The 14,928-nt window shown below is 42.3% G+C and overlaps 1 protein-coding gene across 2 annotated transcripts in view; it reads left to right on the forward strand.

Moving 5' to 3' along the window:
* The first annotated feature begins 7,969 nt into the window (after positions 1–7,969).
* The window catches only part of Fbxl4 (F-box and leucine rich repeat protein 4), a 64,414-nt gene continuing 57,455 nt past the window's right edge, over positions 7,970–14,928 (forward strand). For both annotated transcript variants that reach the window (XM_051198571.1, XM_051198577.1), the window contains exon 1: positions 7,970–8,095. The gene's annotated coding sequence lies outside the window, so the exon portion shown is untranslated. The remainder of the gene's footprint in view (positions 8,096–14,928) is intronic.

The following is a 14,928-nucleotide window of genomic DNA, read 5'->3' on the forward strand; positions in this document are numbered from 1 at the left end:
TGCCAGGACCCAGCAGCTGCCTTGCTGCAAATAATAAACACATGGAAGCTATATTAACTATTAAATTGTTGGCTGATGGCTAGGGCTTCTTATTGGCTAGCTTTGTCATTATTATTATTATTGTTATTGTTATTATTTTGGTTTTTGAAACAAGGTTTCTCTGTGGCTTTGGAAGCTGTCCTGGAACTAGCTCTTGTAGACCAGGCTGGCCTCTAACTCACAGATATCTGCCAGCCTCTGCCTCCCAAGCGCTGGGATTAAAGGCGTGCACCACCTATTAACCCATAACTACTAATCTATGTGTTTTTCATGGCCTTATCTTACTGGAGAACACCTGGCACATCCTATCCTCCTGGTTCCTCTATGGTGTCTCTTTCTGCATATCTTTCCCAGAATTCACCTCTTTTTCCTGACTCTACTGACTAATAGCCAGTGTTTTATTCATCAGCCAATAAGAAAAAGGACAGAAGGACAACCCCCATCAGCAGGACATGGTGGCAGGCAGACAGTATTAGAGCGGAAGCTTACAGTCCTTTATCTTGATCCACAGGCAACTGGAAGTGAAATGAACTAGGCATAGCCTGAGCATAAGAGACCTCAAAGGCTATCTCCACAGTGACACACTTCCTTCAACAAGGCCACACCTATTTCAACAAGGTCACACCTCCTAATAGTGCTATTTCCTGTGAGCTTATGGGGATGAATTACAATCAAACTATTACAGGTTGTGTTATCATGGGGAAGTAAATGAATAAGTAAATATTGAAAGTCTATCAGAATCATCTGCTCTCTTCAAATCTTCTACTGTAAGTCTAAATAATGCACTTGTCAATCATGTGTGAGACTTTGGGTTTAAGCCTCAATGATGATAAAGATCTTCCAGTGAGGTCTCAATGGTTGTAAGAAACTCAAGACCTTGATCTGCATCGGTGTATAAGCTGAAACTGCATAGACCACCTATCACTGCTGTTTTAAAGGAACGGAAAGTCTTAGTTTTTCTATTGATTACCTTGTCATTCTGAATAAATGACACAACTAAATCAGACACAACTCTTTCAAAAGTAGTACCACATAAAGAAAAGAGGAAGTTGGGGAGTGGGTAATGGAGCCTGGGTCCTCACTCTGGCTTGAGTTTCCTGGCTTTGCATTTTACCCATCCTGGAGCCACAGAAGTGAAGTTAGCTTAGAAAACAAAGATCTAGGATGACTCATCTCTCATCCCCATAATACTTCTCTCATATTTTCCCCAAGTACTGACAACCTTTATTAATGCTAAGTTTTTCAGTAAATGAAGAAAGTTTCAGAAAAAGAAAGGCTGAAATGAAAACTGTACAATCAGGGTAGGTTTTATATGTGTTTCAATATATTTCTTTTAGGCATCTGCCAATTTGGCTTGCAGCTTTATGAGGTTGTTTTAACCTATCTTAGTGACTTTAGTTTATGTTCCCATACTAAATATATTCGAAATTGTTCACTGGAAGGTAAAGAAGATCTGCATTCAAGTCTCTGCTTTTTAAGCCACTTGCTGAGAATCTAAATCTGGGTAAATCACTGCATCACTTTAGGCTTTTCTCATGGCTGGTAACCATTTAAAAAGTTAAACTAGAATGATCTTGAAGGCTCTACAGTGACATTTTGCATTGGAGAACCTCAATTACAGATCTTCAACTTGTTTTAATAAATATTAATAATATTCATCCATTTGCATAGTATTTTATCACTCACAAAGTGCTTTCACTTATATGATCTCTTTTAAATTTCTCCAGTGTCTATGAATTAGGCACATTTTGCAGAAGTGCCAACAAGCTCATAGAAGTTCTAACTTATCCAGGATCACAGGTTACTGAACATGGCAATGCTGGACAGACAGCTCTTCCTGCTCCCGAGTTCTTTTCATTTTCTACCTATTGCGCACAGTTTCTTCAAGTTTATGGTAATGTGGGAACATGATTAGTTGTTACTGAATTGTAAAGTAATTCATTACCATTTTCAGAGAGCTCTTTTGATTTGGAGGTGGAGAACTAGGCATCATTGACAGCTCTGACACTATGATGTAGGCAAGTCTTCTAATTTCAGAGCCTTGTCCAGGTCTGCCTGTGAAAAGGGGATTTGGACTATATGATCTTGGGGCTTTTTCTTAGTGGCTTTCTTCTTGCTTAAAATTCTGATTTTCTTATTAATTACTATGACTATTTTTTATTAACATCATGAAATATTAATATTAATTTTTATTAGTGGTATGATGCTGAACACATAGACTAAGACATTACCAAAGTGGCTATGATTCATGCTCTTTGGTCATTAGCATATTGAAAATCACAAACTGCCATTACTGCCTGCTTTTCAAGAAATGAGCTCATTTGAGATTTCACATAGCCAAACTTGGTGGTAGTGCAGGCCTATAATCCAAACTACTAGGGAGTGTGAGGGTGAGCCAGGAAGGTTGCAAATTCAAGTCCTGAGTAGGGTCCAGAGTGAGTTCAAGTGTAGTTTGAGAAAACTTGTCTCCAAATAAAGAGTAAAAAGAACACTAGGTATTGTAGAGGACTTGTGTAACATGTATAATGACTTGGATTCAATGGCTCAATCTCAATTACACACCACACACACACACACACACACACACACACACACACACACACATACACAGGCATGCACACACAAACAGGCACACACACAGGGGTATACACACACACAAGCGCACACACACGGGCATACACACACAAACACACACATAGGCGCGCGCACATACAGGCACACATACAGGTACACAAACACAGGCACACACACACACATACCACACAGGCACACATACAGGTACACACACAAACAGGCACACACACAGGGTCACACATATACACAAGCGCGTGTGCACACATACACACACACTCACACACAGAGACACACACAGGTACATACAAGCACAAAGGCACACCCACACATACTCACAGGCACATGAAGGCACACAGACACACACAGGAACACACACACAGGAGAGGGAGGTGTGGAGTTGCAATTTTTAGGAAATATTGATTAGAGAGAACAACTACTTGAAACTAAAGATAGAAAATTAAGAGGGACTCGTTGTAGGGACATTTTCACTTTGAAGGATGTCTTTGCCTCCCTCTTATATGATTTATGGTCACGCAACCCTATGATCCCAAAAGGTATCTAACTGAGACATTTCATTTTAAGATGAAGAAAAGCCACTTGAGAACAGTGGTGGGGAGGATACTTCAAAAGGTCAGGACAAAGAGGAGTTTTGAACCTGCTGCTGCTGTGCCCGCCTCCCCACTGCAGCAGAACATTGTACCATTTGAAACTAACATAGATGGATCATAACCAACTTGCTGAGCTGGTGACTTTATGCACAATTAAGCCTTGTTGGGCCTTTATTTTTAATAGTGCCGTTATAGCGTGGGAGGCTTTTCAGCTCTGAAACACATTCCATTTAGAACTGGGCATTAGTTCACTCACTAAATCAGGCCACCACTAACTGATAAGCATCACTCTTTGGCCTCACTTTTGCCCCTGCCCAGAAAAGAAAGTATGGCCCTTGGGAAAGGAGATTTGCCTGAGCAATGATAATTCCACTTAGTTGCAGAAATGAAGCTTTGCTCTGAGTGTTTCTTTTCCTTAAATATGAAGCTGTCTACTTTGCAAGCAGTATTGTAAGGGATATTCAAAAGAAAACTTCAGAGTCCCAGGTTTCAATCCCTATCACCAGACCCCAATACATACTCCAAAAAAGTAAACAATGGCACCAGCTACATCTTTGAAATAGAGTAGAAAGGAAAGAGATTAAGATGCATATAGAAATTCATGCACCAAAAATACATAAACACAAATACTGAAAGCAGCAGTTAGTAATGATAAAAAATAAAACTGCATTCTTAGTGATGTAACCCAGACCCGGAAAGACAAATATGCTATGTACTCACTCGTAAGTGGATATTAGGCATAAAGCAAAGGATAACCAGCCTACAGGCCACAACCCCAGAGAGAGAGAGACATCCATAGATCAGCCTAAGAAGGGGAAAAAGACAAGATCTCCTGAGTAAACTGAGAGCTTGGGGGCAGCCAGGAGGGTGTAAGAGGAGAGGGGAAGAGGGAAGGGGAGTGGGGAAGAATGTATAGCTCAATTAAAAAAGAAATTTGAAAAAATAAAAGTGCTCGATGTCCATGAAGAGTAGACTAAACAGTGGTTTATTTACATCAGAATAAGTCACGAAACTACCACTACACTCAACAACATGAATTGTTCTCACCAATCTGGTGCTGAAAGAAATTGAGTCAAACAAAATGGAAAATGTGTATGACTGCATGTACCCAAAGGTCAAAACTTGGCAATGTTAATCTCTTGTGTTAGAAGTCAGAACAAGGCCGGAGAGATGGCTCAGCAGTGAAGGGTACTTGCGGTTCTTGCAGAAAATCCAGGTTCAGTTTCTAGCACACACTTGGAATCTAACCACTATCTATCACTCCAGTTCTAGGAATCTGACAGCCTCTACTTATTTTCACTTGTACCAGAAATGTTTGTGATGCACACATTCAGGCTGCAGGGTCCAGACCCTCACCCAGCCCCCTGCTTTGTCAGTCATGACAGGCTGCAGAAAAGACCCAGCAAGATGTAGACCCCTGACTCAGCAACATGTGCTGAGCCCTGGTGCTGAGCATTAGGAAGCAACTGCCAGATACCCTCCATGTGGTAAGGAACCAATCATAAGTTAGCTGGATGTGCTTTACTGATAACTCTGGAATGCAGAGCTTAGCAGCCACCCTGGGAGGGCCTCTAGGCATAGAAACCTTTCTGCAGCTACAGTTGACCAGTCAACACAGGACAGGCTGCCCAAGCCCGGAAATGTACTAGTCCTGAGACTGTTGCTATGTAACTAGCAATCCCCAAACACTCCCCTTCCTCTACCCCAATACATGCCCTGCCCCACTGCTGCTTGGAGTCCCCCCTACTCCACCACTGTGTCGGATGGATGGAGGACCTGAGTTAACTCGAAAATTAAAGACTCTTTGCTTTTGTATAGGATCTGGTCTCTTGGTAATTTTGGGCGTTCAGAATCTGGGCACAACAAGGCAAAACTCTCCTTTTTAAAAAAAAGTCAGGGTAGCCCAGTGATGGTATGATGGGAGATGTCATTCTGTATATATGTTTTTCTTATTGTTTAATGAATAAAGCCCTGTTGGCCAATAGGAAAGCAAGATAGGCAGGACTAGAAGACAATGAGGATTCTGGGAGCTATAGTAGAGAGGAATCAAGATGTAGGACTTGAGAGAAGAGGTCCAGTAAGATAAGACCACGTGGAAACACTTAGATTGTAAGAAATGAATTAATATTTAAGACAGAGCTAGCCCCTAAGAAATGCTAGTAACAGGTCAACAGTTTATAATTAACATACTGTCTCTGTGTGTTATTTTGGGACTGATGTGACTCTGGGACCAGGCTGGCAGAAAACTGCTGGTAACAGTGGTGGTGGTTGCTTTTAATCCCAGCACTCAGGCAGTAGGGGCAGGTGAGTTCGAGGTCAGTTTGGTCTTCAGACTGAGTTCCAGTACAGCCAGGATTGTTAAACAGAGAAATCCTTTCTACAAAAGAAAACACACACACGCACACACCCAAAAACATCAGGATCCTTTGGAGGAGGGCTAATGGGAAGACTCAGGAGGATATACGAGGGCTTCCTCATACTTCCTCATAATCTGATTTTGATCTGAGTACTGATTGCATGAACATGTTCCCATTTTTTATTCAACTACACAGTTGCTTTTTGTGTCACTTTCCTCTTCATTTTCTCTTTCCTCTGTCTTTTTCTTCTTTGAAGACAGGGTCTCATGCACTTAGCCCAGGACAGCATTGAATTTGTAGTTGAGGTTTACCTCGAAACTCTGATCCTTCTACCTGTGTCTCCCAAGTCCTGGGATTGCAGGTACACAATCACTACATACAGCTTTTGTGTCTTTTTCTGAATGTATTTGTCTTAATTAGGCTTTCTATGGTCAAGAAGAAAGTCCTTGACCACTGCAATTCTTATAAAGGAAAACATTTAATTGAGGGTGGCTTGCTTACACTTTCAGAGGTTTAGTCCATTATCCTCATGCATGGCAGCCTGTAGGCAGACATGGTGCTGGAGAAGTAGCTGAGAGTCCTACAACTGGCAGGCAACTGGAAATGGTTTCTGACACTGGGAGTAACTTAAGCATAAGAGGCATCCAAACCCACCCCCACAGTGACATGTGTTCTCCAACAAAGGCACATCTCCTAGGTGTTACTCCTTTTGGGGACCATTTTGTTTCAAACCACCACAGTATTTTATGTTTCAGTTAGAAATCATACTTCATTTTTGAATGAGAAACCTCTGTAGTTTAAACAGGGTTTGAATTGTTTACAGGCATTAATTGAGGTCTTATCAGGATATACAAAAAGGTCAGGATTTTATTCTTATTTTTACTTTTTAATAAATGGACATAATTCTAACTCAAGTTTTATTTTATAATAAATTCAGATGTACAGACACCTAGTGGTGAATAAATTGAGATGTACACCTTTCTGTTAATAAGATGGAAAGCCCTTCCTGCTGCCCTGGAACTCACTGAGATCTCCCTGCCTCTGCCTCAGTAGTTGGGACTAAAGGCATGCACCACCCCAACCAGCTCCCATATTCTCTTCCTAATAAGCAGTTCACCAAGTACTAAATTGAAAGATGAAAATTTAGTTTGAATTCCTTGATAAAAATTTTACTTTTGTATAGTTTACACTATATACCATAAATCATTCACTTTATATCCTGGTCTGAATGAGATGCCTCCTATATTCTGGGGCATTTGGATACCTGGTGCCTAGTTGTTCTTTTTAGGGGGGTTAGGAAGTATGGCTTTGCTAGAGAAAATAAATCACTGGGCTTGGCTTTGAGAGTTCAAAGACTCATGACATTCCCAGTTTGCTCCTTCTACTTCATGCTTGCACTTGGGGAAGTGCTCCCTGCCTGTAATTGTGTTAGATTCTTAACCATCTGGAACCCCAACCCCCCCCCCCCAAATAACCCTTACCTGCATGAATTGATTTGGTCATGATGTTTTTTTTTTTTTTCACCACAATAGACAAAGAAGTCATTGTGTATAAAAGTAACAAGTATACTTTCTGTTAACACGCATACTGTCTGTTTTCCTTCTTCAAGAGAAATTTGGAAATGATGAACATATTATTGAAAGTTTCCCATTAACGGGGCAGGAGGGGTGGCTCTTTCTGAGAACCTGTTCGATTCCCAGCACCCACATCTGACAGCTTACAACTGCTTGTCATTTCAGCCCCAGGGTATGTGTCCTCTTCTGGCACACACACACACACACACACACACACAAACACACACACACACACACACACACGCATAATAAAAAAAATTAAATACATCTTTTAAAAAGTTTTTCATTAATGGAACCCGTGTGAAAAGACAAATACAATGCCAACTAAAGAAAGGCTCATCTGAAAAGAAATGAATTGGCTAAGGGCAGACCTTTGACAGCAAGCATCTTCCTCAGAGGTAGCAGAGTCATGGCCTTGTGGATGTTAGGGAGACTATAAGCCTGCTGGGAAGAGTTGTTTCTGGGGCCCAAAGAGTTTGTTAACTAATTGGTGGATTGTGCCCCAGGGCACTCCAGTGCAGGAGCGCCTTTTGCCTAACACAGGAGTTGAGTAACTCGGAAGAAGGCCCATCAGGAGCATACTACCCGTGGAGGGCTGTCCTTAGAAGGACGAGTTCTGTGAAGGCTCTGCAGTCACCGCCAGTTTCTGCAACCAGGAGCAAAGAGGCCATTTATCGACAGACACCATCACCGGCTTTGCTTAGCAGCTCAAGCCGCCGGAGCAGTTCAGAAGCTGCCACCCCCGCCCGGCCCCTCCCTCCGCAGGCCCCTCCCTCCGCAGGCCCCGCCCCGCCAGGCCCCGCCCCGCGGCCTCGGTCTTCCTTCCGGGTCGCGGTGGGCCGGGCTCGCGGCGGCTGCAGCGCGGGATCCTGGGAGCGGCCTCTGGCTACCCACGCGGGCGGCTCGGGGCGAAGCCCTGCGCGCCGGTCCCGGACCCTGCAGGGTACGGCCCTTTCTTCCTCCCTCCCTCCTCAAGGTCTCCACGTCTGCTCGGCCGTGGGCGGGGCGAGCGGGGCGGAGGCCCCCGGCTCACGCCTGACCCCGGTGCTGCGCCGGCCCGGCCGGGACGGGACGTGAGTGCTGCCGCCTCCCCTCGCGGCTCTCCTGGACCTGGCGCGCGCAGCACGAGCTGCGGACTCGGGGGACCCCCCTCCTCCCTCTCCCTCCCGCGCCGGACGGTTCCTGTCCACGCAGGCCCATGCCACGAGATGCCAGGCTGCAGCCTTCTTTCCACCGTCAGGGTTGGGCCCAGCCGCTGGCCACTGTGTTTGTGGACGCGGGGGCTGGTTCTGCCTTTCTCGTGTTTTTCAAGTGCCCTCAGCTTTGGGGAACCCGTTGTCCTACCTGCTATCCGCAAAGGATTAGGAAGTTAGGTGGGCGAAGCCTGGGGTCAAGCTCTAGTCAGCTCTGATGGGATCCACCTGCTCCCTCTGCTCACCCCCCCCCCCCCCCGGGTGTAAGTTCGGAAGACAGGCACATTGCTCATCTTGCAAACTCTCATCCTACACGATACTGAGTAGAGGGTCCGCCCCTCAGAGCACCTTACCCTGGAGTGAATTTTTGGATGGAAGCACTGTCTAACTAGTGGGCCTGGGAGCCACCTTGTTAGAGGGTCTTAGTAGTTAGTCATTGAATTGCATTATTTCCCCACTTGAGTACCACTTTTTGAAACTCCTGTCCCACATTTTAACTCTTTTGAACCCTGATCTGTCTTTGATTTGAAAGTCGGAGAGGTGAGCGCATAAGATGGCTAGCACTTGTATTACAAATGATGTTTTTGCTTCCGAATTTATGTAGAAACGATCCCATCTTTCTTCAGCATGCCATCTCATTGCGCAGGCCTCTCAGTTTTGGCTTAGTATTTGCCATTTCCAGGGATCTAACTTTGGGATCCTCTTCGGTCTTTTCTTCATATGAATTGTGTATGAAGTTCCTCAACCCCCTTGGTTTGAAGTCTTCTTCAGTTTTTGGTGTGAGATTAAAAAAAAAAAAAAAAATACCGTACCTTTTTGGTTATTACTAGCGAACGACTTCGTCGTCATTTGTTGAATTCTGTTCTTTTTCTTCCTGTCAAGTACCTTATATGGTGGCCACTTGTTCCTGTGTATTCTTGAGACTTCCTGAAGTAGTGACCTACTTCCTGTGGTAATGCCATGCTGCTCGTGTTACTCCAGCTTTAAAATGTGTTCTAAAGTCTGATGAACTTAGTTTGGGTCGAGTTGGATGCCTTTCTCTTGTTTGTTCAGATGGAGCTCACTTTGTAGCCTTGGCTGGCTACTTAGAAGTCTGGTTGCCTCTGGCCCCTGAGTGTGGGTGTGGAAGGTGTACAACACCACACCCAATTGAATTCCTTTGTGTCTTGCTCCTTCCCCTAGAATGCCTTGCCAGTATTTTTTTTTTTTTTTTTTAAGTTTGTGCTCCCCTTGGTCAGTTGAATTAATGGCCAATATTAAATAAAGTTTCTGTTGCTCTCTCAGTTCAGCTTGTGCTCCCCACAATTGTACACAAACACTGATTCACAGTCTGTATGTCTGTTGACTTGTGTGTCTGTCTTTGTCAGTGGCATACAACATTCTGTGCTTGCTTTAGCCCTTCAAGCTCAGCACTCTCTTCTATGTCCCCTTGAGTCCCACTGTTTCATGGGGTATCCCAAATGGAGTCAATTTCCTGTGTTGCTGTAGTAGATATGAAAATAATAGATACTGCTTAGTATTTTGCCCTTTCCAGACATGTCTTTGTATAGATACGTAAGACATCTTACCTTTTAAAGGTCTTTTTGGTTCATTATTGTAGGAACAATCTAGGATTTTCAATCTTCTTTTGATATTTAGAAGACTACAGATTTATTTCTGTTTCAAGTGAAATTATAGGATTATTTCCATGTGTGAGTAGCCAGCCCTTCCTTGTTTCTTGTTTCTCTTTACTTGGTTCTAGTTAGTCCTTGTTTGAAAATATTAAGTGGAAAATTCCAAGCGTAAGGAGTTTTTTAAGTTTTATATCGTGTACCATTCTGAGTAGTGTGATGGAATTGTATGCCTTCTCTTTGTCTAGTCCATCTACACACTGTGTGCCCATTACATATTCAGTGACATACCTGGCCATGGCATCAGCTGTGTTCAAGTAACCCTTTTTTTTTTATTTAGCATTGCACAGTTTGGCTCAAGAGTACTAATGTTAGAAATTCAGGGTTAGGGTTAGGGTTAGTTACAGATGGTTGTGAGCTGCCATGTGGGTGCTGGAAATTGAACCCAGATCCTCTGGAAGATCATTTGGTGCTCTTAACTTGTGACCCATCTCTCCAGCCCTTCCTTCCTTTCTTTTTGTTAATTAAGTAAATATACTCTATTTTGCTATATAAAAATGGATAGCTAGTACTCAGTTAAAGTAAACTCATAGACTTAGTGTGGTGTTAACAATTGAGGATGATTTTTTGTTGTTGTTGTTTTCTTCTTCAGTCTCACATGCCTGGTTTTTACTATTTTAGTTTTGTGTGTGTGTGTGTGTGTGTGTGTGTGTGTGTGTGTGTGAGAGAGAGAGAGAGAGAGAGAGAGAGAGAGAGAGAGAGAGAAAGAGAGAGTCTCTATGCATTTGTGTGCTAGTGCTAAAAATTCAGGATTCTATTCTCTAGTCTTTTCTCTTTTTGTCCATGATGAGACAATGAAGAAGAAGGTTAAATGCAGATACTATATTGAGTATTGTAAGATAATTTGTCTTGTAGTCTGTGTCTATAAACACCTTCACTGTGCCAGACAGCACAGTGGGCAGGAGGAGGCTTTCCACATCCATTCCTCTGAAAAAACATCACTCATCCTCAGATATCCTTTGTTGTTTTTGCTGATGTTTTAATCCTGTTTTCTATTTGTTTAACCAAAACAAAGAAAAGTGTGATGGTGAAATGTTTTACAAGTTTAGAGGTGCTTATTAAAGAAATCAGGGCAATGACAGCAGATTCTGCAGAACTAACCTTTATTAAGTCTTCATTTTAATTGAGTGTAGTCTAAGCTCATGCTTCACTTTCTCTTGTAGATAGTGGGCTTCTCAAGAGCCTACTATAGTTCATACTCTATGAGATACCTCTTGTAGAAAGCAGGTTTCTCAAAAGCCTACTATAGTCCATACTCTATGAGATACCTCTTATAGAGAGTGGGCTTCTCAAGAGCTTACCATAGTCCAGATTCTATGAGACACCTCTTATAGACATTAGCATTCTGAAGAGCTTATTGTAGTCCAGACTCTATGAGACACCGCTTGTAGACAGCAGGCTTCTTTAGAACATACCATAGTCCAACACTCTTTGACTCACCTCCTTCCTTTTTTGAATACTTTGAATACTGGAGGAGAGTCTCCCTACTCCTTTTAAGTTTTACATCATGTGGATTCCTTTGTCTTTTTCCCTTAACTTCATTTGCCTGCATTTTCCAGAGGCTTCAAAACTGGGCAGGAGTTGTTTTTCTCCATTAGTCCATTTAAGAACTCCTCCTATGTATTCTATATTGGAGCTCTGTGTTTGTCAGTTTTTTGTCACTATAACAAAATAACTGAGACAAATTTAAGAAGAGGAAGGATTTATTTTAGAGGCTTTAGACATACTCAATTTGTCCTTGTTACTCTAGGCCAGAGCATGATAGAGCATGTGGGAGAGACAGCCTGTTGACTTCATGGAAGTTGGGAAGCATAGCAGGATTCAGGATCCCCATATTTTCTTCATGGCATTGTCTCTGATGACCACCTTAATTTATCTCACCTCTTAAAATCGATTGCCAGGCAGTGGTGGCACAAACCTTTAACCCCAGCCAGCACTTGCGAGGCAGAGGCCTGTGAGTTCAAGGCCAGCCTGATCTACAGAGCGAGTGCCAGGATAGGCTCCAAAGCTACACAGAGAAACCCTTCCTCAAAATAAATAAATAAATAAATAAATAAATAAATAAATAAATAAATAAATAAATCAAATATCTCCTATAGTAATTAGAGGCCAGCAACCAACATATAAGCCCTGCTGTGACAGGGACAGGCAACACTTAGCCAAATTATAGCAGGCCTTGGTGGAACTTTTTAAGAAAATCTTTTTTCTTAAGACATTTAAAAAATACTCTGTTTTAAATTATGCTTGTGTGTATTTTTCAATATGTGTATTTATGTGCACAAGTGCATTCATTATTCTTGGAGACCACAAGAGGTGTTGGATTCCCTGGAGCTGAAGTTACAGCTGGTTGTGAGCCTCCTGAGAGGGTGCTGGGAATTTAACTCCAGTCTAATGAGAACTTTTGCATTGTATATTTTTTTTTGTAGTTCTCTATAATCATCCTGAGATTTGGAGTGCTGCAGCTGTTTTGTATTGTATTTGAGAAAATAGCTTTCCTTTACTTCTCCAGTCTTATCTTTTGTGAATCTTTCTCTGATTTCAATCAGAGTCCCTTTCTGGCCAGTCAAGTCTCTTTTATGTATTCATGGGCTGCTTTTGTACTAACAGAAGTTGCCACTTTTTTACATTCTCTCTGAACAGTAAAATTTCAGTATGTATTCTAGTCCTTCTTGGATGACTTCAGGGAAGTTCAGTTTTTATTATCCATTTTCCTCCTTTTTCTTCATATCAAGATACAGAACTTTTTTTTTTCATATGAACCTCATCTTAAAGAATCCTTGGTTGCATTTTTCTGTTTACTTTAAAGTTGTTTCTTAATCCTTTTTGTGGTAAATCTACATAAAACAGGAACTGTTTAGTGAGCTCATATTGACATACTCTAAATCAGGCATAAATAGGTATAGGATACATCCTCTGAATTTGAGGAACATATAGTCTGTTGGGAAAGAAACGTATTTTTGCAGGTGAGAAATAGGGCTAAGAGAAGGCGAAGGAAACATGAATGGTACATGCTTTCTCAGCCTGCCCTTGCATGAGAAGGAGGCATGCCCAGCCTCACCTTAGCTGAAAACTTGAAGATACCAGGCATGGATACTCAGTGCCATTGTGGGCAGGACAATGGGTCTGCAGGAAGCATGGGGACTGTGGAAGGGAAGGGGCAGGGAAGACAGATACTAAGGGAGTTGAACAACGAGGTACCTGTCATACCACAAACCCTCCCTTAAACATCTTTCCTTGCTGTCCAGGAGGAAGAGCACATGGGGGAGGGGGGGAGGCAGGGAGACTGAAAAGTTCCTAGAAAAGCAGAGAGGTTATAAGAATGTTTGTTACTATACATGCCTAGAGGGGCAGGGGTGAGTGTTGGACCTAATTCAGATACAACTAACTAGTTGAGTGCTGTATGAGCCACACTTAAATATAATTCCACTCTCATGACTTTTCATCCACGTGTTTGGATTTCTAGATTGAACCCCAAAGTCTTTTCCTTGAGTGGGATTTTTTGACAATTTTCAGATTCAGAAATGATAGATACCTTTTCTTGATTTGTCTCCGCATTGTTCAAGCTGCTGCTTTTGTATGGTGCTGTGGACATGTCTCCATCCTTTTTCCTGTCACTTACGGTGTGGCTTTTTAATTATTTCGTATGGCCTTCCTGTGTGTCCTCTCTTTTCCTGGATCTTTTTACTTTCTTTTTTGTACGTTGAGAATTCACTTTTGAGTTTTAACTCATTTTCCAGATTCTTGTGTTGTTATGGCTGTGGATCATTCTGTCACCATTTTTTGTTTATTTTGTGAAGTCCCTTTCTCCTGTGCCAGAGCATGATGTAGTCTGGGCTCTGCTGCTTTCTGCTGTATCAACTTCCATCTCACTTCAGGTCTCTTCATTTCTCTTTTTCACTGTTAATGCTTTCTGCGTAATTGTGCTATTTAACTTGGTTAAGCATTTTATAATATGGAAGATATGATTGAATATAAAGCTGTATTATTTTAAGGCCATGCTGTGTAACACAAGATGTTTCCCAAGGAATATGAAAGTCTCAAGATAACAGCTTAAATGGCAGTTGCTTTGTCTTCCTTGACAGTACTCTTGTGAAGTTTGCTGTGTTCTGGGGAGTTTCTTGTTGGGGGCAAGTTCTAGGGAAACCAGGAGTGTTCAGCAAGAAGCCTTGTCTCTTCAACACAAGGCTGGGAATGGATGTAGTTAAGAGCCTGGTGATCTGTGCTATCTGTAGGACCAGGCCACACCCAAATCCCTCATGTAATGGCATCTTGCCTTGCCTATGAACTTGTAGCAGTAGTCACACCCTTTGGGTGTTTAGTTTCTGCAGTTTGCCTCATGCACTCTATTAAGATCCCTGTCATCAGTTTTAATCTTAGGAGACTCCAGTAGACTCAACGCAATGACTGCCTGAAGGTCATCTTTGTCGTCATGCATAAGGTCTATCACTTCTGGATATTAGCACTGAAGCAACATGTGTTGCCAGCATTTTTCAGCACAACTGGCCAACCATCCACTCTCCTTCAGTATTGGGATTGTAGTTTCCTCCCCAAACTTCACAGTGTTTTTGATGTTTATCCCAGTCTCTCCTTCCCTAGACCTATATCTTAAGCTTTGTTTCTCAGTCAATAGAACCCAATCTTAAGGGAGGTGTCACATGTACTTTGACTTGGTGACCTCTACAACATCTGTATGTCCAAGACCACACAAGAGCGTAGGCTCTTAAGCTGTAGAGCTCACCTTCATGATAGAGTTCACATGGACTCTGCAAATAGTTTTGATGTAGTCATGCCTTAAGCTTTATTGTACACATGCAATTGGGATAATTGTTATCAGGAAACTTTTTTCCAAAACTGTACTGTACTTAAATATGTCTAAAATAAACTGCCTGTTGTCAGACTCTAGAAGCTTGACC

Source organism: Phodopus roborovskii, unplaced genomic scaffold, assembly GCF_943737965.1.
Source record: "Phodopus roborovskii unplaced genomic scaffold, PHOROB, whole genome shotgun sequence".
NCBI lineage: Eukaryota > Metazoa > Chordata > Mammalia > Rodentia > Cricetidae > Phodopus > Phodopus roborovskii.